Below are 23,840 nucleotides of genomic sequence, written 5' to 3' on the forward strand. Positions count from 1 at the left end.
AACCATTCAAGGTCATCTCCACAGTAAGACAGGTGTCAGGAGAAGTGAGAAAAGGCTAAATTGGAACAGCTTTGTAGTGATGTGTGTTGTCGCCACTGAAGCCAGGACTGAGGCCAAGATAATATAATGAGGACATGTCTTTATATATATATATGGGAGGCCTCTTTGTGGAGGCATCTTTAGTAGAACATGAGAATGCACTTCTTATTCCTTGCAGAAAGTCCCATTGAGTTTAGTATTGTTACATATGCATATGCAAGGCAAAGAGCCTTGGTAGTACAGTGGTTTAAGGCACCCTGTTATTAAGCTGGTTATTAAGACCAGCTGCCTGCAATTACTGCAGGTTCGAAGCTCTCCAAGGCTCAAGGTTGACTCAGCCTTCCATCCTTTCAAAGGTAGGTGAAATGAGGACCCAGTTTGTGGGGGCAATAAACTGACTTTGTATAAAATATACAAAAGGATGAAGGCTATTGCTGAACACATTGTAAGCCGCCCTGAGTCTCCAGAGAAGGGCGGCATATAAATCAAATTAAAAAAAAAAAAAAAAAGGTTTCACTCCGGTCCGGAATGAGGAGGGAATTACCATAAAAATTGGGTAAAAATTTGGGTATGTCTTATACACTGAATGTAGCCCCAGCCCACCCACTGGCCCCCACCATATGGCCTCTGCCTCTCAGCAATTTACCTCCTTGCAGCAAGCAGCAAGAAGAAACAGCCCATTTCGGCTTCAGCACAGCCTAATTAGCACAAGTTGATTGTCCGTTGGATCGGCCTCCCAACTCTCAGCTGTTTCAGGCTGCACGGGCCTCTGTTGCTTGCTGCAAAGAGGTAAATTGCTGGGAGCAGATTTTTCTTTTTTTCTTGTGCTAATCAAGCTATGCTGAAAACGAAAATGGAAGTAAAGCAGGCTATTTGCTGTTTGCTGCAACGAGGCAAAATTGCTGGGAGGCAGAGGCAGATTTCTTTTTCTTGTTTTCCTCACCAAAAAAAGTAGGTGCGTCTTATAGTCCAGAGCATCTTATACTCTGAAAAATACGGTAGCATGCCCACTACTCCTTGGTCCATCTGAGCGGTGGGAAAAATAAGAAGGTGTCAGTGGCCGGCTGGGGTAGATAGAGTCCTTTAAAAAAGGGGCTCCATCGGCCAGCCGGTATGCCATGGAATAAAGTGCTGAAGTTACTTACGAGTCCTGCCTCTTCATTCAAAGCTCAAACTTAACACTGGCAACGAAGGTGGGAGATGTTCTGTCCCCAACCCCACGCACACACACCAACAGACGTTCAGGAGTTAAAGACCAAACCAGCCGGCAAAATCCTTTTCCTTATGATAACAGAACATGGCAACAACCTAGTGGCTGCCTGCCAAGAGTTTATTATTTACAAAGAGGAGAGATAACTTCTCCCCACTTCTGATACAACAAAGGAAAGCAGCTCAATAATTACAGAATTAAATCAAGTCGAGAGATACTCCAGCAAAGTCTTAAAGCAAAAGTCCGGCAATACAGAATGGCGTGGAAGCTTTCAGCTTTGTTCGTCACAAGGTTTGACTGGCCACCACGCTCCCTTTTATATCCTGTGGGGTGTGGTCCAGTGACTCAGCCTAATCTCGGGAATGCCCTTTCTTCTGTTGTGCGCGCTTATCTCTGTGACACTGGCGTGGGTCCAGCCAAGACTCATTACCCTCATCACTGTCCATCTGTGGCTGCGTGGACGTGCTTGGCCCTGGCCCTATCTCTTGCCCTTTGGCAGACACCGAAGGCATTGCCAGAGAGGAGGGTCCTGGAGAGGGAGGCCTTGCCAACTCCTCCCCTTCACTCTCGGAGTCCTCTCCTGTGGATGACACAGGCTCCGGTAATGGAGCCACAACAGGAGTTTAGAAGAGAAGAAGGGACAATGACCAGACAAAGAACTGACCATCCACCACGTGGTATCAGTGGCCATCTTCGCAGAGACCAGAATTTTGCATTGGCCACTCCATGATGACCATACATGTTCCACCAGCATCTGCACCTTTCGATCCTAACACTGAAGAATGGTCCTCCTATATGGGTCATTTCTGAATCTTCCTGGAGGCTAATAATTACCAAGATCTACCCAAGGGAGGCCTCTTTGTGGAGGCATTTTTAATAGGGCATGAGAGTACGCTTCTTACTCCTTGTAGTAAGTCCCATTGAGTTTAGCATAACCAAAAACAACATCGACCCACTCAGAATATCATTTTCTCAGCCAAATCTGCCAGGTAGAATCCTTCCCAAGCTCTCTCCCGAAGGAAAAAAAAACCTCCATTAAATGAAATGAAACTTGCTTTGAAGTAACTGTGTTTAGAATTGCTACCTTAGAGTCATTTTCTCCGTGCCGCACTATACATCTTAACACTTTTGTTCCTTGAAAAGAGTTGCCTCATTTGAATTTAAATTGCAATACCCCTTTTTTTCCCCCTTCCACTTTTTACTCTCTGAGATGGTCAAATTGTGTCTTGCACAGTCAGCAGGAAGAGTTAACTACTATATTCTTCATAAGTGATATCTTCTGCTAGAGTGGAATCTGCTTGTCAAGTCACAATGATAAGACCAGCAATATGCAAGCAGGTTTTCCGGGAAAGTTGTCAGAAAACGGGTACATTTTTATTTGCATTTTAAAAGCTTGTGTGTGGATTTTCTCTATACGCGGACCAACGGGGAGAAAGAAATAACATCTTGCAAAAATAATTTCTCGAATGATCAATGACATCCTTCCCTACAAAGAACGGCAAGCAAAGAGTTAGACCATCTGAGTAACGATTGCTTTCCAAAGTTTAGTATTCTTTTTTTAAAGAAAGAAATTAAAAGGAAAAAGGAAAAAAAAAAGAAAGAAATTCAATTCATTTCTGCAGAGAAGTTTGTAAATTACATTCTATAAAAAATACTGCTGATTGAAATTTACTTAACATTGTTTGTCATTCTTTTAAAGCACAGATGCCTTTCTCTCCAATGGGAACTCTTCTGAGTGTGTTTTCATTTGGAAACCGTAGGGCTGGGCAGTTGGGAAGAGAGGCTGAGCCACAAAGACTTTTGGATGAACTGAGCAAGGAAAAAGTTAGTGCTCTAAGGTCCACAACATTGCTCCAGGGGACAATGACATGGCATTTTTTTTAAACTTTATATTTAACTGGTTTTACTAGGCTTTTTAACTCCAATTTTTCTCTCTCTCTTTGTCTGTCTCTCCTTCCTTCCTTCCTTCTTTCCTTCCTTCCTTCCTTCCTTCCTTCCTTCCTTCGTTCCTTCCTCTTCCTTCCCCTTCCTTCCCCTTCATTTTCCTTCCTTCCTTTCTTCCTTCCTTCATTAGTTCTTTTCTTCCTTCCCCTTCCTTCCCCTTCCTTCCTTCCCCTTCCTTCTTCCTTTCCTCCCTCCCTTCCTTCTTTCCCCTTCCTTTTCCTTCCTTCCTTCCTTCCTTAGTTCTTTCCTTCCTTTCCCTTCCTTCTCCTTTCTTCCTTCCTCCCTTCCCCTCCCTTCCCCTTCCTTTTCCTTCCTTCCTTCCTTCCCCTTCCTTTTCCTTCCTTCCTTCCCCCTCCTTCCCCTTCCTTTTCCTTCCTACCTTCCTTCCTTAATTAGTTATTTCCTTCCTTTTCCTCCCTCCCTCCCTCCCTCCCTCCCTCCCTTCATTCCTTCCTTCATTATTTCTTTCCTTCTTTCCTTCCTTCCTTCCTTCCTTCCTTCCTTCCCCTTTCTTTTCCTTCCTCCCTTTCCCCCCTTCCCCTTCCTTCCTTCCTTCCTTCCTTCCTTCCTTCCTTCCTTCCTTCCTCTGTCTCTCATTCATACAAACACACATTTAATCTATAACATCATTATACATCTTTCACATACAGCACTAAGTAATTAATCAGTGTGTTCATCTCGGTCTACACAGTTCTTGAAACTGTGTTTTCAATTGTGATTAAATGAAATGGGGAAGAGTAGGTACTGTAAGCTAGTTCAGTAAGAAGTTCAGGACTATAGGAACAATACAATTGTCAAGAGGTGGGGGCACGGGGACAGCAAGGCATTCTCTTCTGAGAGTGGATCCATTGCTGCCAAGTGAATTGCATGTACAGTATATATTGCAGTTCATACTGGTGGATGAAGGCAGCAATATGCCATGAGGATGGAGAATAGAATAATAGAGTTGGAAGGAACCTTGGAGGTCTTCTAGTCCAACCCCTTGCTTAGGCAGGAAACCCTACACCACTTCAGATAAATGGTTATCCAACATCTTCTTAAAAACTTCCAGTGTTGGAGCATTCACAACTTCTGGCGGCAAGTTGTTCCACTGATTAATTGTTCTCACTGTCAGGAAATTTCTCCTTAGTTCTAAGTTGCTTCTCTCCTTGATTAGTTACCACCCATTGCTTCTTGTCCTGCCCTCAGGTGCTTTGGAGAATACCTTGACTCCCTCTTCTTTGTGGCAGCCCCTGAGATACCGGAACACTGCTATCATGTCTCCCCTAGTCCTTCTTTTCATTAAACTAGACATACCCAGTTCCTGCAACTGTTCTTCATATGTTTTAGCCTCCAGTCCCCTAATCATCTTCGTTGCTCTTCTCTGCACTCTTTCTAGAGAGAAAGACTATATTCCAATGCATCCTTCCCTTTGACAATCTTTTCCACTGCTTGCCAGTTCCATGAGTCGAGCGCCATGTCCTGTAAATAGCTTCCATTTCCAGACATTTGCCTAACAGTTCAGCAAGTTTTCTCCATTCGTATTTATCCTTCTACCCTGAATCTGTAGAACCTGTGACCGGATAAGCTGCAAGTTACCTTCAGAAACTCTTTCTTCATGCTGCTTAGAAGAATAAGGGTCTCGTCTCGGTGTGTATCTGACTCTTTCCACATTAGAATGACCGCAAACAGGAGGTTGAGATTAGGTTTATACTTCCCTTCAATCATTATGTCAAGAGGGAGTTTTCAAGGGTATTATTTGTCAAAAGGGAGTTAGAAAAGCGGCACCTGCTGAAATGCTCATTTCTCTCCTAAACAATTAAAGATAATGCATCAGGGGCTTATATCCCAGAGACATAAACCTACATCTGTAATAGATCATTTATGACTCTGCCTTGCTTTGTGTAATTTCAGCCAGGCGATGAGCACCTCAGAAACATGATTCATTCCCAAAGCTCATTTAACAAGTAGATCTCCATCCCATCCCTCTGCTAATTATACCTTTTGCCCTAAATCAATGCTGGTCTTCTGTGACACGGGCATTTTCTGTGTGTAGCACGGAGGTAGAGTATATAGATCTTGGGCTGATGGATCATTGAACCTTAAAACTTTAATAACTGCTTGGTTGAAAGCACTCTCACACTTAACCCACCTTTAAAAGTTCTCGATGCTTCTCATCCTCCTGGAATTGTGTGGTTATTAAAAAGGACTTTGTAATTCTGCCTCTCCCCTTTGATGAAAAAAAAAAAGTGTGGGGGGAAGAACCACTACAATGAAAATATGGAGTGGAATCAAGGGCTTGAACTCCGAGAAGATGTTAATGAATGAAGGCTGCCTTCAACTGATCTTGAAAAGGCCATTAATTGCAGGAGAAGCTTCAGGAGTAAGAGAGAAAGAAGATGAAAGATGTTAATTATAATACGATATTGGAAAAGTATGTGAATCTTCCAGATAATAAAAAGACACATTTTTTAAAATGAAATACTAAATCATCACATAGTAAATGCATTATTGAACCTGGAAAGGACAGATCATATTTATCTTTTTATTTGGATGGTTTATAACCGCCAAGTATTCAGGAATCTTCGATACAAATGCAAAACGTAAGCCTTGCCTGATATTTCTCATGAAAGGCTCCATGTAGGGACTGATTTATTTATTTATTACTACTTTTTAAATTTTGTATTTGTTTATTTACCCCCTACTTTTCTACTCTGGTGAGTATTTAGGGAGATTGACGAAAAATTTTAAAAAGCAATAACAGAATATTGAAAACACACATCGACGTGAATACTAAAATAGATACTAAAACCGTCAAATGATTAAAGTTTGGTACAATAATATATATCTTCACGCATGTTCTATATATTGAGAAAACGGGACCAGTTATGAGATTTGAGTGTGAGAGTATTGATAGCTACCAAAAGTTGAATGTACCAATTTTATGGGGCGTTGAATCCTCAGTTTAAATCTGAAATGTTTTTATTGTTATTGCTTCATTATTAGATGATATCTCACCTTTATTTTGTAAAACTCAAGGCAGTAATGCTTCACCTTCCTATTTTCCCCACAACAACCACTCTGTGAGGTAGGTTGAACTGAGAGAGAAGGACTGACTGAAAATCACTCAGTCAGCTTTCATGCCTAAGGCAGGACTGTTAGACAGGCCTAAGTCACCCAGCTGGACGTCCTGGCTAAGGGAAGACTAAAACTCATCATCTCCTGGTGATTGGCCTAAAAGTCTCCCAACCAGATTTCACACCTAAGGCAGGACTAGAACTCACCGTCTCATGGTGACTGGCCCTAAGTTGTCCATTCATCTATCACATCCAAGGTAGGACTAGAACTCAGAGTCTCCCAATTTCTGCCTTATAAACTTAGCCCCTACATTGAAATAATTCTTTTTTTTTATTGGTTTTTATTGTGAAAATATAGAAATACAATTCTATGTTATTCGGTTCCGTGGTGTTAAATTATTTACATATTATTTACATAGCATTGTATCTTTGCTTATATATGGTTTGGGTATTATTACAGGTAATTATATACAGTTAATTATATACAGTTGTATACATGTTATTTACCTGTTATTTACATAGATTGTAACCTTAGTTCAGTAATGTACATGGTAATAGTTAACTCTTTATGATCATTATTAGTTAACCTTAATACTTCTCAAATTTCACTTTTTGTTTCTTTTCTCTATCCACTCGTACCACAACTCCCACACATTATAATACTCCGTGTTCTCTCTTTCGTTAAGTTCTAATGTTAGTTTGTTCATTTCAGCGCACTCTAATATTTTCCTGATTACTTGTTCTTCGGGTGGTGTTTTTTTCTCCTTCCAATACTGAGCGTAGGTTATCCTTGCCACTGTCGTTATATGTGTGATTAGGTACTTCTTCTTTTTTTCATATTCTGTTTTCAGGATTCCCAGGAGAAAGATGAAATGATTCTTTTAAGCATGGAGTTAAAATAATTGATCCATACACATATCAATTCACTTGAAAATGTTGGGTTCTTTTATTTCACAATCCATGCTTGTTACCTAACGTGCACTCCCTGATTGTCTATGGGCATTCATTCAAAGCCAATCATGCATCATACAAAGTTAATGAAGAACTGCCAAATTTGCACAAATCACTGCATCATAAATAAATGAAGCACAGTAGGTTTCCACAACACATTGAGCCAGCCAGGTGGACAGACAGACAGACAGATAGGCAGGCAGACAGATAGTTGGGTTAAAACCAGCTAGGCCATGCATAAGTTCTCATGCAGCCATCTAAACTTTCATTTCACCTGGTTTTATAACTTATAAATAGCAATAGCACTTAGACTTATATACTGCTTCACAGTGCTTTACAACCTTCTCTAAGTGGTTTACAGGGTCAGCATATTGCCCCCAACAATCTGGGTCCTCATTTCATCCACCTCGGAAGGATGTAAGGCTGAGTCAACCTTGAGCCTGGTGAGATTCTAACTGCCAAATTGCAGTCATCCGGCAGTCAGCAGAAGTAGCTTGCAGTACTACATTTTAACCACTGCGACACTGTGGCTCAGGGTCCTGATGCATGTACATTGAAGTAGCTTTTCTTTAAAAAGCCAAATAGAACTAGACATGATTAGCATTTGAATAAAAGATCACCAGGAACTTCCAGCTGCCGCCTAGAGTGAGAAATTTAAAAAAATAAATGATGGAGAAGGAGGGGGGGAGGAGGAGAAGAAGAGGAAGAGGAAGAAGAAGGAGGAGGAGGAGGAGGAGGAGGAGGAGGAGGAGGAGGAGGAGGAGGAGAAGAAGAAGAAGAAGAAGAAGAAGAAGAAGAAGAAGAAGAAGAAGAAGAAGAAGAAGAAGAAGAAGAAGAAGAAGAAGAAGAAGAAGAAGAAGAAGAAGAGATGCTTGTTGCCAGAAAACTACCTACATGAACTAGAAATCAGCAGCAGTTAAATTCAACTTGAAGATATATTCCCTCTTTTTTCTTTTCTACTCTAAACCCAAATGCATTTGCAGGCATCTCCAGAGTGTGCAAATTCTCTGAAGTGCTTACATTAATGCATCTAAAACATTTCTTCTCAATCTAGCAATGGCTTGCACTGGGGAATTTCAGACGCAATTGCAGCTCATGAGTAATAGATGCAGCCACTTTGGGGAACTGCTAAAGGTGGCAAAAAAATTCCATCTTAAAGAAAATGAAAGGGAAATCTGTAGATTTCTTGCTTAGGCCCAAATCCCAGTTGTGAAAAAAAGTGAGCCAAAAAAAAGAGAGAGTGTGTGTTTCAGCTTCCTTGAATGCATCAGAGGGGTTTCACATTCCCCTGGTTACGCCATAGTACTCTGGCAGCATCATACTGTGTGTGCAGCTGCAATTGTCTATGGAGCTGCGTGAAAATACATATTAGAGAGGAATATATTTTACAGGGAAGTGATTAAAGGGAAGGCCATGCTAATTGCCAAGATCCGTCTTATCGGTCAAAGAGGAAGCGAGGGTTAGCATTACGGGGAGCAGTGTTGCTAAAATCACAATAATTGTTCTTGTTTGCAACTTCTGAAGTGGGTTTGCACAGCTGGTGATCCATCATGCCACTGCCTATCTGTCAGCTCTATATCAACCTGATTTTGCACTTAAGGCCAGAAAACCAAGTTTATTGAGCATAATCTTTTGATGGTTGGACCATTGTTAACAGAGTGGGTCACGATCGTGCAGCCTGTCCTGAGGTTTAAAATACAGCAACTAAAACAACTTCATTCTGGCAGCCGTGCCACAAATCAGTTGTGCACAATGGCATCCAGGAGTATAATACTAAATTCATCATGTCAAAGGGAAAATCTCCCACCATATACATATACTCTTACATATATATTTTTTGCTGGATGGTTGTTGTTGTTTTTTTATCATTCTTGACATGAATAATTTTATTCTGAGAACAATCTGATGCATCCCATGTTGTGGTCTGCCAACGGCCTGCGGAGCTGGCAGCAGAGTTGGACAGTGAGGATGTTGGGGAGGAACATGGGCCAGTCCTGGAGTCTGGGGAAAGCTCGGACGAAGGCTCTGCATCGGAGGCAGAGAAAGGGCAATCTGGGAGGTACGTGCTGCTTCCGGAGCCCCCAGAGTTGGACCTCAGGCAGAGGAATAAGAGGAGCCTATTCCCAGTGCACTCATGCACAGAGCTGCCAGAAGGCAAAAAAAATTAAAACAAAAGGGACAACTAAGGAGTAGGGCTTGGAGATGATTTGTCCCTCCCATAAAACATAAAGGAGGAGCAAAGGCACATGGGCCTTTGCAGGAAGCAACGTAGTTAATTCTGTTCAGTTTAAAGTCTGAAGCTCTGTTTGATTCTGGACTCCATGTGGCTTTGCCAGTTAGGTCTTTGGCAGCATGTCAAGGGAGATAAAGGTGGGTGATTATCAGCCTTATCTTGAAGGACTCTTTACAACTATTTGGGACTCATCTGTGAATGAACAGAATTCACGGCTGTTGCAATAAAAGAGATTTTTGGGACTACTTGTGTGTTTTACTGACTCAAGAAGCCTAGGTCAGAAAACTACAGTCTGCTGCTGTAGCAAATGAAAAATTGTTATAAGGAAAAATTTACCCCCTTTTTTGCTGAATGAAATTATAGCTTGAGCATGGGGGGGGGAAATAAAAAAGGAAACACACTAAGGAATAGCACTTCTCGGTCTTTCATGCAGCAATTCAAGATTATCTATTGAGGCCACAAACTTCCATTAAAGTGCATATTTGGATTCTTTTTTTCTTGGTTAAGAGAAAACCTGTAGCTTCAGAAAAAAGCATTTTCACAAGAAGTAGAATTGAAGAGCTTGTTAAGGTTAGCAAGAGTTCAGAATAGTATAGCATAAAGCCCCATTCTAATGTTTCCTAAGTTTGAAGGTATATTCCCTTGAATCTTTCCAGCCACAGTGAAAACAATGTTGAAAGAGGAGCTTAAGGGTGTTATCATAAAGGGTAAAATGTGGATAATTAGACAAAATTAATACAAGAGTGGATAAAAGTCAGACGTGCAAACTTACAGTAACACCTGCTTGCAACGTCTTCCGGCAGAAGACACCGTTCCTAGGGGTTGCCCAGCAGCTTCAATGGGGTTGAACGCAGATGTCCTTTTGGCCATGCTGTGAAATACCTTTTGCAGATCAAATCCAAAGAGTGGCAGAATGAGACACAGAATATATAATTAAGCAGAGGGCGCTTTAGTTCATAAATGAGTACCTTATTCTTGAGCTGATCCTCAGGGTTATCTGGAAGGTTCACAAAGCATCAAATGAATTTAGTATGTTTCACGGTGATCGTCGTACCAGGAGCTTTAAAGAGCCAGCCCCAAGCCATACCGATAGAAAGAAACTCTTCAAACTGTCCCGGGAAATCTTGTGAAATAAAATAGGAGGGTGGGAGGAAAAAAAGAAACAGCTTCAGTGATGAGTAATTTGCTAGAACTTAAGAAGAAAGAGGTGGTGTTAAGGCAGTTAAGACACAGGGTTTGTTGACTGGAAGGCTGGCAGTTTGATACCCAAGTACCATGAGATGGGGTGAGTTCCCATTCGTGTTTCCGCTCCTGCCAATCTAGCAGTTTGAAAGCATGCAAATGCAAGTAGATAAATGGATAGCACCAGGAATGAAATACTATCGGTTCGCACCAGTTCGGGCAAAGCGGTAGTGATAAAAGCTACTGGTTCAGGCGAACCAGTATTTCCGACAATCAACTGTGCCATGTGATTTAAATTTGCTAGAAAGCAGGAAATCCTGCTTTCTAGCAGGAAATCCTGCTTTCTAGTGAATCTAAATCACGCAGCACAGCTGTTCCCCCCCTCACTGTTCTACTTACCTTCCCAAACCTCCTTTTTCTGTGTGAAGCGTGCGTTTGTGTGAAGAGGTGGGTTTCAGCAGGTTCCGACTAGCAGAAATGTTGAGTAGTTCAGAGAACCATAGTAAAAATTCTGACTGGCCCCACCCCCATTTATTCTCTGCCTCCCAAGTCGCAGCTGATCGGGAGGAAATGGGGATTTTGCAGTAACCTTCCCCTGGATTGGGGACAGAATGGAGATTTTACAGTATCCTTCCCCTGCCACATCCACCAAGCCACGCCCACCAAGCCACACCCACAGAACGAGTAGTAAAAATTTTTGAAACCCACTACTGGCATGCATTGTGCATGTGTGTGCAGCACATGTTTGGCATGTACCACATATGCACGGGCAGCGAACCAGTGGCAAATCGGGGAGGATTTCACAACTGGGTAGTACTTTGGTGGGAAGGCAACAGTGTTCTTTGCACCTTGGCATATAGTCATCCGGCCACATCACCACAGAAGTGTCTACGGACAACACTGGCTCTCTCTGCTAGGAAATGGTGATGAACTTTCCCTCCCCTAAAATCAGACACAACTGGACAGGGGAAACTTTTATGTTTACCTTAGGAGAAAGTGAATGTTAAATTGTAAAACTACCTTTTGATGGAGATGATTTTATTACATGTAAATCTTAGGCAGTTTTTTCTTGATTAGTCAAGACTGTGCATCCTTAGGTCAGCAATCTCACCTATATAAATAGGCTCTGCGACATTTATCATAGCATAGATCTTCTTTTTAAAAAGGTACAGAGATACTTTATGAGAAGAGTCCTCCACTCCTCTGCTCACAACAGAATACCTTATGCCACCAGGCTTCAAATTTTGGGCTTAGAAAACTTAGAACTACGCCGCCTTCGGTCTGACCTAAGTGTAGTACACAAAATTATCTGCTACAACGTCCTACCTGTCAATGACTACTTCAGCTTCCACCACAACAATACATGAGCACACAATAGATACAAACTCAAGGTAAACTGCTCCAAACTTGATTGCAGAAAATACGACTTCAGCAACAGAGTGGTCAATGCCTGGAATGCACTACCTGACTCTGTGGTTACTTCCCCAAAACCCCACAACTTTAACCATAGACTGTCTACTGTTGACTTCATCTCATTCCTAAGAAGTCTGTAAGTGGTGTGCATAAGCGCACCAATGTGCCTACCATCCCTGTCCTACTGTCCCCATTTTTTCGTATCCGTTTCCTATATTCATAATCATGTTTATACTTATATCTGCTATTTTATACATGCTTGACATATAAATAAATAAAAATAAAAATAAACAAATAAACAAATAAATAAATAAATAAATAAATAAATAAATGTTGAAATAGCTTTCCACAGAGTTTTTCTCTGTGGAATCCCTATAATAATCTCAACAAGCTGTATTCTGGCCATTAATTTCTCTCTTTCATTATCAGTCATAACGGCAGGTAAATGTTAAAGGGTTTGCCATATTTCTTCCCATTTCCAATCCTTTGAACCATTCACATCATTTCCTAGCTGTCACTCATAACAGCGGGAATTCTAGAAGTTTAATTGGCCAGTAGCAGCAGGAAGGAAAATATTGACAGCTAAGGAGTGGGGCAACCGTTACCATCTGCTCCGGTGTCATAAGAACAGACCCTTAGAGAGATAACGGGAGGAATTTTTTTTTTTCTGACAAATGTATTTTTAAAGGCAGTTTTCATGAAGGTGCTCAGTGGTTTAGAGCATTATATATTAATGCTTTGGAGAACTAGATGAATGATAGAAACCAAGGGAAGTTATCCCAAATGTGCTTCATTTGGATTCATTCATTTTGTTGCCTAAGTGTTACAACACCTAAAGCCTCCCAGTAAAGGTTCCCCTCGCATATATGTGCTAGTCGTTCCCAACTCTAGGGGGCAGTGCTTATCTCCATTTCAAAGCCGAAGAGCCAGCGCTGTCCAAAGACATCTCTGTGGTCATGTGGCCAGCATGACTAAATGCCAAAGGTGAACGGAACGCTGTTACCTTCCCACCAAAGGTGGTCCCTATTTTTCTACTTGCATTTTTTACATGCTTTCAAACTGCTAGGTTGGCAGAAGCTGGGACAAGTAATGGGAGCTCACCACACTAAGCGGCACTAAAGATTCAAGCTGCTGAACTGCCAACCTTTCAATCAACAAGCTCAGCGTCTTAGCCACTGAGCCACTGTGTCCTTGTCTCCCTGGTAGTTCTATATTAAAGTGCCAAAACAATCTTTTCTTTAGTCCTTATTCATACCTTTAAACATATTTGATCTTCTGGTATAATTACATGTGATAAAACTATCCCTGAACTAAACTACAAAATTTCATCTTATTCTTCGTGTTGTTTAAATGTGACCTCCTGCTGAATTTTCGGCTTTCTCTGAGCAGAAAGGTGGTCTTGCAGGATCCAATCTGGGTCATTCACTGGGACCAGAGATTTAATCTTCTGAACTCGTGCTGGAGCTCATCCTCAGGGAACTTCTCTCTATTGGAATGTGTGCTTTGGGCTATTATATGTGCCATCTTTATGTGGTGCCTGGTTGGGTGTGGCTGTCAGGGTTCTGATGGATGCCCTAATTAAATCATGAGCCTCAAGCCAAGCTTCAATGAAATCCAGTTATTTACTAGGAGCTTCATGTTGGCACGTTCCAAAATGAAGCCAACTCTGACCCCACATAATTTATGGCCCCAATCATGACCCTGTTTCCCCCTCCCCCCAGGGTGTGCCATCAATCACGTTCTCCAACAGAGCAATTTCATGTGTTGTAGAGATCACTCCCCTGTGAGCCACTGTGGGAAACCTGGGAGACAGCCTTGAGAAAGATATGTCTGGAATGTGGTCTTGTCTTTGGCTGCTGTACTGCTTTGTCGGTTTCCCATCCCCCTTGCCTATGGCAACTTGAGAACAGGCCAGGGATGCTTTGCGAGTTGACATTGGCTTCTTCTTCGTTCGCTGTTCTGTTGATGGCTAGCTATTGACTGCTGTTTCCTTGTACTGCTAAATCCTTATCAGGCTCCTAAGTACCTGATAAACTGGTGGTGAATCAGCACTCCTGTTGACTGACAGGAGGCCCTTTTCACAGGCTTCAATATTTCCTTGGCTATCTTTGTACCTGCTCAGCCAGCAATCTTAGTAACCGTGGAATTGAAGGTATGGTCTAGATTAAATACTTTTTTCTGCCACTCCCTTCCAGCATGCAGAAACATCTCTCTTTGTAAGGATTTGAGAAACATCCTTAGTCAGTAACGTTAGTAAGAAAATGTTCTTACTAAGGGAGCTAAAGAAATTGAAATATTAATTCTTAAGCTCTGGATTCATCTGGAAGTCAAATACAAGCATGATATCGATTCAAGGTGTTAGTTATCACCTTTAAAGCACTCCATGGCTTAGGACCTGGGTACCTACAAGACCATCTTTTGCCACCAATAGCCTCCCACTGACCAGTTCATTCTCAAAGGGAGGGACTACTCAGGGTACCGCCAGACAAATTATGCTGACTGGCGACTCCCAGGGGGAGGGCCTTCTCTGTGAGGGCTCCAACCCTTTGGAATGAACTGCCCCCTGAGATACGAAATATCCCTGATCTCCGTGCTTTCCACCGTGCCCTCAAAACCCTGATGTTCCAACAGGCGGGGCTAAACATATGAACATGTGAATGTTTTTAAAATGTTATCTAATTTTAGGTTCTATTTAATTGGGTCAAACTATGTTATAATAATAATTTTAATTAGCAATTTTATGAAGTTTGTGTATCTATATTTTTCTTGACTGTACACTGCCTTGAGTCCTACGGGAGAAAGGCGGTATAGAAATATATAACAAACAAACAAACAAACAAATAAACAAACAAACAAACAAACAAACAAATAAATAAATAAATAAATAAATAAATAAATAAATAAATAAATAAATAAATATCATTTTACTACAATATCAAGGCTCTCCCAGTGTTGGGAATCCATGAGGAAGGAACACATTTAATTGCAGCAAAATAAAAATATGTCCCCATCTCCCTGTGAGTAGTATTTGTGCCATCCCAAACCTATTAATATCTGCCCTAAGGAGTGGGAGTGTTGTATTTATATTAAATAAGAGGTCGTTTTGACTGCTCTGTACCTGAACCCATAGAAGCTGTGGGTTTGAAGGAAAATGTGAAAGAGAAGAACTGGCTGCATTTCATCAGATGTTAAGCAAGCCATCAAGAAGTAAAAAAAAAAAAAAAAAAAAAGATTCTTCATACAAGGACAGATAGAATATCACAACGTCCTGAATATTTTCTATTTCATGGCTTCACATTTGCAATATCAGCTTCCTAGAATATATATGAAGTAAGTGACAAAAAATATACTGTAGAAATATTAACAAAGGAAACCTTGAATAATGTGTTTCTTAAATCAAGTCACCAGCAAAAAACATTAAGGCTGTACCATAAAACTTTTGAGAAAAGTGTATTTCTGAGGTTTGATGGCTAATAACACCACTTTTTTTTTTTTTTTTGAGTTTCAAGATAATCCTATTCCACTGCTGGAATGGCCTGGGAATAGTCCAGACCTTAACCCAATGGAAAATCTATGGAGCCAACTAAAGAAACCTGTTAGTCAGAAGCGACCCAGCAATAAAATCCAGTTAATAGAAGCCATCTTCAATCTTGGTTTCACATTAGAACAGCTGCAGAACTAAAAGACTTGGTTCACTCCATGGGAAGACCTTGTAAGGCCGTAATTCATGCTAAAGGTTACCCAACTAAGTATTAACTGACATGGTGATCATTTTTGTATATCTCATTTTTTTCTATGGTGATAATTTTTGTATATCTCATTTTTTCTATGTGTTTCACTTTTCTTCTTTATACTGTAACTGCTATTCTAATAGCAAATCCTTCATAAAAGTGATTGCATTACATTCTTGATTAAATTATCTTTCCATTAATATATAATTTTATGGTACTACTCAAAAAAAGTGGTGTTATTAGCTAGTTTTAGAAAATACATTTTTCCCAAAAGGTTTCCACAATTTTGGCCACTACTATATATATATATATTATCACTAAATTATAAATGTACCCTTCATTCCTTACTGATTATCTTTGATCAGTTTTTTTTTTACAATCAATAGTTTTAGCATCAGAATTTGAAGCTGTTTTGATTAAGTTGATTTTTTTTTCTTGTTTTGTGTACTTGATATATTTTCACTTTTCCAATAAAGCTGGTGGTGAATTCTCTCTCATGTTAAGTAGATGTATTAGAAAGAATATTAAATCAAAAGTCTACTTGCCTTATTCCAGAAGTAATGCATGTTGAGTTTTGTGGGGATTAAATTTGAATTGCCACCTACATTAAATGTCGCTTGAGGGCAACACACATTTTTATTATTGTTGTTTACATTTTGGACCAAACAGCAAACATTAAAACATATACAATAATTATTTTTATTTTATAAAAATAAAATAAAACCAAGATAGCCTCCTCAAAACTAGGAGGACAGCACCAATCAGTTTATATAGGCCAAAAGCTACAGATAGAAATTGATAGATGTAAAATTGGTCACTTAACAGAAAATACTGTGATCTCCTCATCCTGAGGGAAATTAAAATTCCTTAAAAAATGGGGTTATGAATTTTGATTGCCAATGTGTATATAATGGACATTTTAATAAGCCACGAGATACAGATTCAACCTCTGTGCTCCAACATATGAAAATACAATTTTCATATGAAAAATTGCAATATCTTCGGGGCTACAAATTTGGCTTAGGCCAGAGGAAAAGAAACCTCCAATGTGGACCACACATAATTTTAAAAAAAGAAAAAAGAAATTAGGAAGTGTCGAAGGGGAGGGTGTGATTTTACTATAATGAAGATGGAAATTTTAGCCCTAGACACCTCTATATGTAAGTTCCAGACCTGCCACTTAAATTCTGTTGGGGTTTTATCGGCATGTAAGGTTAGTAACACTGATTTAGACAAGTGAAAAAATGTTGGATTTTGGCGAATTTGTCTTTGCTAATAGCAATGGAGTCATTGGATGTGACATGGATGGCAAATAAATTTCATAAATAAATAAAATAGCAATTAAGGTTATATACTGACCCATAGCACTTTAGAGCACTCTCTGGGTGGTTTACAATGTAGAAGTATTATTTGCATATTGCAATCTGGTTCCTCATTTTACTGACTTTGAAACGAAGAAGGGGGAATCAACCTTGAACCAGGCTCTGGGCAGAGTTTGCTTACAATACTTGTTCTGTCCGCACTACATGTTAGTCTGTGTGCAACTCGACATGCAGCTAAACTCACCTATCCTCCAACAAAACAGACCGTGTACCAGAGGTGGTATTCAGCAGATTCTGACCAGTTCTGGAGAACCGGTAGCGGAAATTTTGAGTAGTTCTGGAGAACCGGTAGCGGAAATTTTGAGTAGTTCTGGAGAACTGGTAGTAGAAATTTTGAGTAGTTCTGGAGAACCGGTAGTGGAAATTTTGAGTAGTTCAGAGAACTGGTAATAAAAATTCTGACTGGTCCTGTCTCCATCTATTCTCTGCCTCCCGAGTCCCAGCTGATCAAGAGGAAATGGGAATTTTGCAGTAACCTTCCCCTGGAGGGGAGAGGGAATGGAGATTTTACAGTATCCTTCTCATGCCATGCCCACCAAGCCACGACCACCAAGCCATGCCCACAGAACCAATAGTAAAAAAAATTGAATCCCACCACTGCCATGTGCGTAGATCTGAATGCTCTATTGAAAGAACAGGATATGATAAAACTGGGGAAAATAGGAATACAAACAATGAGAACCAAATACAAGATAGGCAGTATTGAGTTACTGCTGAACCTAACAATTAATGAATACCAGCAGTTTCAATCTCGCCAGCGATGCTCTGTGTGTGGGATGTGGGTTTGTCCTTGGATGACCATGTGACACAGATTGAGATGGATTCTTCTTTGTGCTTCTGCCTTCTCCAAATGCTAAAGGAAAATGGAGTCTGGCTTCCCAGCATGCACTTGGTTTCAGAGTGCAGGCTGATGGGTAAAGGGGTTGGGTCAGCTTCAAAACAGTATAGATTGGTGTTTGTCTCTCCGGCCACTAGATGGGGCTAGAGAGCAACAACAGTATATAAAGACCGTATGTTGGGCCATGACAATACTTCACTTTAACCACTGTGCCACCAGGGCTCTGATAAATTAATGATTTCAAGTCTATCACTGAGGCTAAGATAAACCAATGAGGTCTCTGGAATGATTTATTTGCCTAACATTTAAAGTGGCATAGTCTTGCCCAAGTCTTAGATGAGATCATCCAGATTCTAATTGTGTTGAACCCTGGAAACTGAATGAGAGATGCAGGCTATTATTATTATTTTTTTAAAAAAAAATCTACCTTGTATAGAGTCAAAGACTGAGATCTTCTTATAGATACACACCTGGTTTCCATTGCGCAACATATCCAAAGATTTGACCTTGAATAAGTAGCAGTTGGGGTATAATTGCTTTTATTCCAACTAGCAAATTTTGTAATTACTAGAGATGCTCCTGGGACTTTATTGAGAGTTTGATGATCCCAGTAGGCAAATGATTAAAAATAAATAATAAATATTTAAAGAATTTCACCTTCTTGATAGTTCTTTCATTAATTATTCATCTAGGCAAGGGATTGGGACTCTTTCTAGAAAATTCCTGCATTTTTATTTAGACCAGGACACATCTTCTTCAGCAGCCTACACTCAGATAAGCAGTGACTAACACCAGACAAACAACCGAGTAGAAAACAATACTTTAATCAAGGAAACACCAAGGAGACAAACTAGCTGAGAATCATGCAGAGAATAACACTCTAATCAAAATAATACTCTAATTGATCATTCCCCCATCAAAACATATGGGACAAGTTATTGTAAATAAACAGGGACAAAACCCCATACCCATTAGCATTGATGATATTACCTAGTTGGCTAACGAAACATCTCCAAGGAAACAACCAAGGTCAAGGAGTACCACCAACTCGACAGTTCAACTCCAAGTTACATATATTCTCTTTTAGAAGTATAGAGGGCTCCATGTGGGAGATAATAATAATTTTCTGTTAGATAATGCACAATTATGCATTTGTTTACCATACAGTCTGAAATCAGACTGCTTAGGTTCTACAATATTCTCAGAGAACATAAAGTCCAAATGTTTATAAAAAATCTGGCATATAGCTTGCTCTATACTTAGAGAATTTTGACTGGGCAATAATTAATGCAGTCACACTTATCTGTTTTTTTTATATATTAGGAGAGCAATAACTCATTCTTAAGATAGAAGGCAACAGAGAAACCTAAGCAGGCGAGAAGTTAAATGGAGGTGGAATTGTATTGGGCATCAAAAACATCATCCATTTAGAGAAGATGGGAAGATAGGAACAGAGGAGGAGGAAGAAGAAACAAGACAAATATGGAGCGAGATCATATGTTAGGTTGTCTTGACTAGGACTTAACAATGATTCATCTGTCTGGATCCCGCACTGCATATCTGACATTAATACAATTGAGAGAGTCCAGAGATATTTCACAAGAAGACTCCTCCACTCCTCCATTCGCAACAGAATACAGAATACAGAATACCTTATGCCACCAGACTTGAAATTTTGGGCTTAAACAACTTAGAACCATGCCACCTTCACTCTGAGCTAAGTGTAGTACATAAAGTTATCTGCTACAATGTCCTACCTGTCAATGACTACTTCAGCTTCAACCACAACAACACATGAGCACACAATAGATACAAACTTAAGGTAACTGCTCCAAACTCAATTGCAGAAAATATGACTTCAGCAACAGAGTGGTCAATACTTGGAATGCACTACCTGACTCTGTGGTTTCTTCCCCAAACCCCCAAAACTTTAACCTTAGACTGTCTACTGTTGACCTCACCCCATTCCTAAGAGATCTGTAAGGGGCGGGCATAAGTGCACCAGCATGCCTACCATCTCTGTCCTATTGTCCCCATTTATTTGTAACCATCTCATGTATTCATAATCATGTATATACTGTACATTTCATGTACTCACAATTATGTTTATACTTTTATATGTAATCTGATATATGCTTGACAAAATAAATAAATAAATAAAAATATAATATATAAATTCATAGCTCTCTTGACACTTCTGAGCTAAACTTGATACCTCATCTAGATTTGGCAGAAGGTTTCCAGGTAGACTGATCTAGATTAGAATTGTTACAGTAGATAAGTTTTATAGTTTAGTTTACAGTTTTATCTTTTATTGCCCTACTGTGATTGGGCACATAAGGATTTTGTTGGTCAATAAAAGACAAAACTATAAACTAAACTATGAAACTCATTTAGAATAATGATTCTAATCTAGATGAGATAAGATGCTTATAGATAAGAAGCTTGTTAGTGCCTTGGCCCTGAGATATTACTGCATATTTACACGCTGAGTATTTCTGGAGGAAGAACTGCTAGTTTCTGCCTCAACCCTCACACTGTGAGACCATAGCCCCAAAATAGTTCTCCTCAAGTCAAGGGCAAAAAGTAACTCCCAAAATATTTTTATAAACAGTCAGGTCGTGAAGAAACAATGGGATACTTGCAAGTGGAACCCAAAGACTGCAATTTCATTTATTTTTGCTCAGTATGGATCCCTTGAGTACCTTATTATCAGATGAAATAAAGTGACCATTAAGAGATTAGCTCTGGTAATAAAGCAGGGAATTGATAGACGGTTACTGAATTCTTAATAAATATAAAAATCATGGAGATAATTCTGAAACTTCGAATTGTGTCATTCATAACACCTTCATATTTATAGGCTGGTGCGGTGGCCAAGAGGTGGAGCTCTCGCTTCACAATCAGGAGGCTGTGAGTTCGATCCTAGGTAGAGACAGATATTTCTTTCTCTGGGCACAATGAGAATAAATCTGCTGAAAAAACTCTGCATTGGTGACAGGAAGGGCATCCAGCCAGTAAGCACTCAGCTCCATTCAATTGCTCAGACTCCATTCTGCGAGGGATTATGAGGTCATTAAAAGAGGATGATGATAACACCTTCATATTTATAGTTTATTTTCAGAAGCGCAAATCCAAATTTAGCTCTCTTCTCAGCCATCTTTTTTTTTACAAAGTCAGTTAAATATAATAGTTGTAGCCTCCCTTTGATCACACACACATTTTATTTTTGCCCTTCTTTATTTTAAGGCACCAGAATATAAATGAGTAATTGAAGTGAAATTTAAGCTTCTATTGCATTGAGCCAAATTTATTTAATTATTTTAAATTTTTAATCGATGTTTTGTCTTGTGTTTTTAAATAGGCTGTACACCGCCCTGAGTCCTTCGGGAGAAGGGTGGTATAGAAATAAATTATTATTATTATTATTATTATTATTATTATTATTATTATTATTATTATTATTATTATTACCTTGAGATAACATTTTTTTTAGTTCATTAGTCCAATTTCCTTAATATTCTTTCTGGAAAATATGTAGAAAAAACTTTGCGGGTTATATTAAAAGGGAAAAAAATTGCCAAGATACATACATTGCATTATATATAGGAGTCACATACTTCTGGATATCTACATTAGCTTGTGCTGATTTTTATTGCAAGTTTAGAAAATAAACCTTCTGACAAATGTGTAAGAGAAAAATGAAACTCTAAAGAAAATTAACTATTAAATAACTAGAAGCTTTTGGGGGGATTCTTATTATCGTAATATATCTATATAGACCTGGATATTTTATTTTTAAAAAATTATAACGTTTTTCTGTAATGTTCAAGAACTGTTAACCCAGAACATCAAACAAATTGGGGACTTTCAAGGGAAATTCACTTATCTGATGGCTGATTCCTTGTATTATCCCAAATGTATTTCATCACTGTATTATCTATTTTATTCTGAAACAAGATGATGCGCTTCATTTTCCTTTTATCTTATTAATAAGAGCACAAGACTAATCCATCAATAATCTGTTCTGTTCAATTCTATCCCATTCTATTCTTGTTAAGCAACAGAGTAGAAGAATTTGCAGATATGAGACATCCTTGCAAAAGATTGACCAATGCCCAGAGAGTCCATTCCTCACAAATAAGAGATTTCAGCTCATACCGCAATAAGTGCAGAACATTGCCTTTTATCCAGTATTCAATAATGGGAAGATGGCATGGGTCTTACATAGTTATCTTTGGGAGAAGAGGCATTATGGAAATCTCCTCCAGAATGGTTAAAAGGTATGGAGATAAGTGTTATGAAAGGGTAAAATAAGAATGGGCAGGGAGGGAAAAGGTTTGAAATGAAATGGAGACGGAGGCAAAGGGAAGATCATTATAAAAGAAAAAAGAGCTGGTAATACTTAATGGCCAAGCCACAATAGGAGGTTCCTTAGGTCCTTCCAAAAAATACTCTGTCCTCTAACTCTGGAGATAAAATCAAGGCAGATATTCTCTGTTGGATTTAAAATAAGTTCGACTGAACAAAATCAGATTTACAGCTGGGTAAGTATGTAATTATGTATGTAAGTAAGTATGCGTAACTAAGGGATGAGGTGGCCCAGTGGCTAAGACGCTGAGCTTGTCGATCTAAAGGTCGGCAGTTCAGCAGTTCGAATCCCTCATGTCACGTAATGGAGAGAGCTCCCGTTACTTGACTCAACTTCTGCCAACCTAGCAGTTCGAAAGCACCTAAAAAACGCAAGTAGAAAAATAGGCACCACCTTTGGTGAGAAGGTAACAGCATTCTGTGCGCCTTTGGCATTTAGTCATGCTGGTCACATGACCACGGAGACATCTTTGAACAGCGCTGGCTCTTCGGCTTTGAAACGGAGATGAGCACTGCCCCCTAGAGTTGGGAACGACTAGCACAGATATGCGACGTGAACCTTTACCTTTAAGTATGTACCTGAATAAAGTGGCATGCTGGAAATATTACAGTATCATCAATTTAGAGCAGGGATCTGCAAACAAAAGTACACTTCCAAGTGAAAAGGGGAGGAAATATTGTGCACAGTATAACTAACATTTAAGCCACCGGCAACCTTGTGGAGTAATGATGCTGAATCTCTATGAAGCTCCAAATATCTAGGACTTGAAAATTAATAAGTAAATGCCTTCGTTTTATCACAATGGCAGCTGGGAGGCTTGGGAAGTAGTTGGCCATTAGTCAGTTTTGCTAATGACTTTTTTACCCTTTTAATCATATGCAGCACAGTGACAATATTCCTTGTAGCTCAAAATGCCTTTCTGAAAACCTGAGCGGAGTCAAGGTGACTCGAAATTTCTTTGGGGGCAGAATATAAAGAATCAGATCCATCCGTTCATCTGATTATAAGAATTCTGAGAAAAGAGGTGTCCTCAGCCAGAACAGAGGCATTTCCAAAAATTAGACGCTATTTTGCAGAATTGTTCTAGTCATTGACTGGATCAATAATAATTATGCATCGATTGCCTGCTAATTTATTTATTAGATTCCCCCCTTTTCTCTTTGAATTGAAGGTAGATTAAATGGGTTCTTCTTTCCCATAAAAAAAAAAATTGATTGGGGTAGATTATGGCAAAAGGGAATGCTAACACCAATTGCACCTGTGTTCTCCAATGGCTTCCACATGGTTTTCCTGATTCTTTAGCAATTTCATCGTATTGCAAATGTCTATCTTCACACAATAAAGACATTAGTGTACCTTCTGGTTACTAGTCTAGAGGACTTGGTCATTATCATTGAAGTCTTTCCTGAACAATAGGGAAGCATTAGTTGTCTTTTAGACTAGACTAGACTAGACTAGACTAGACTAGACTAGACTAGACTAGACTAGA

Source organism: Pantherophis guttatus, chromosome 5, assembly GCF_059756535.1.
Source record: "Pantherophis guttatus breed Tessera chromosome 5, ASM5975653v1, whole genome shotgun sequence".
NCBI lineage: Eukaryota > Metazoa > Chordata > Lepidosauria > Squamata > Colubridae > Pantherophis > Pantherophis guttatus.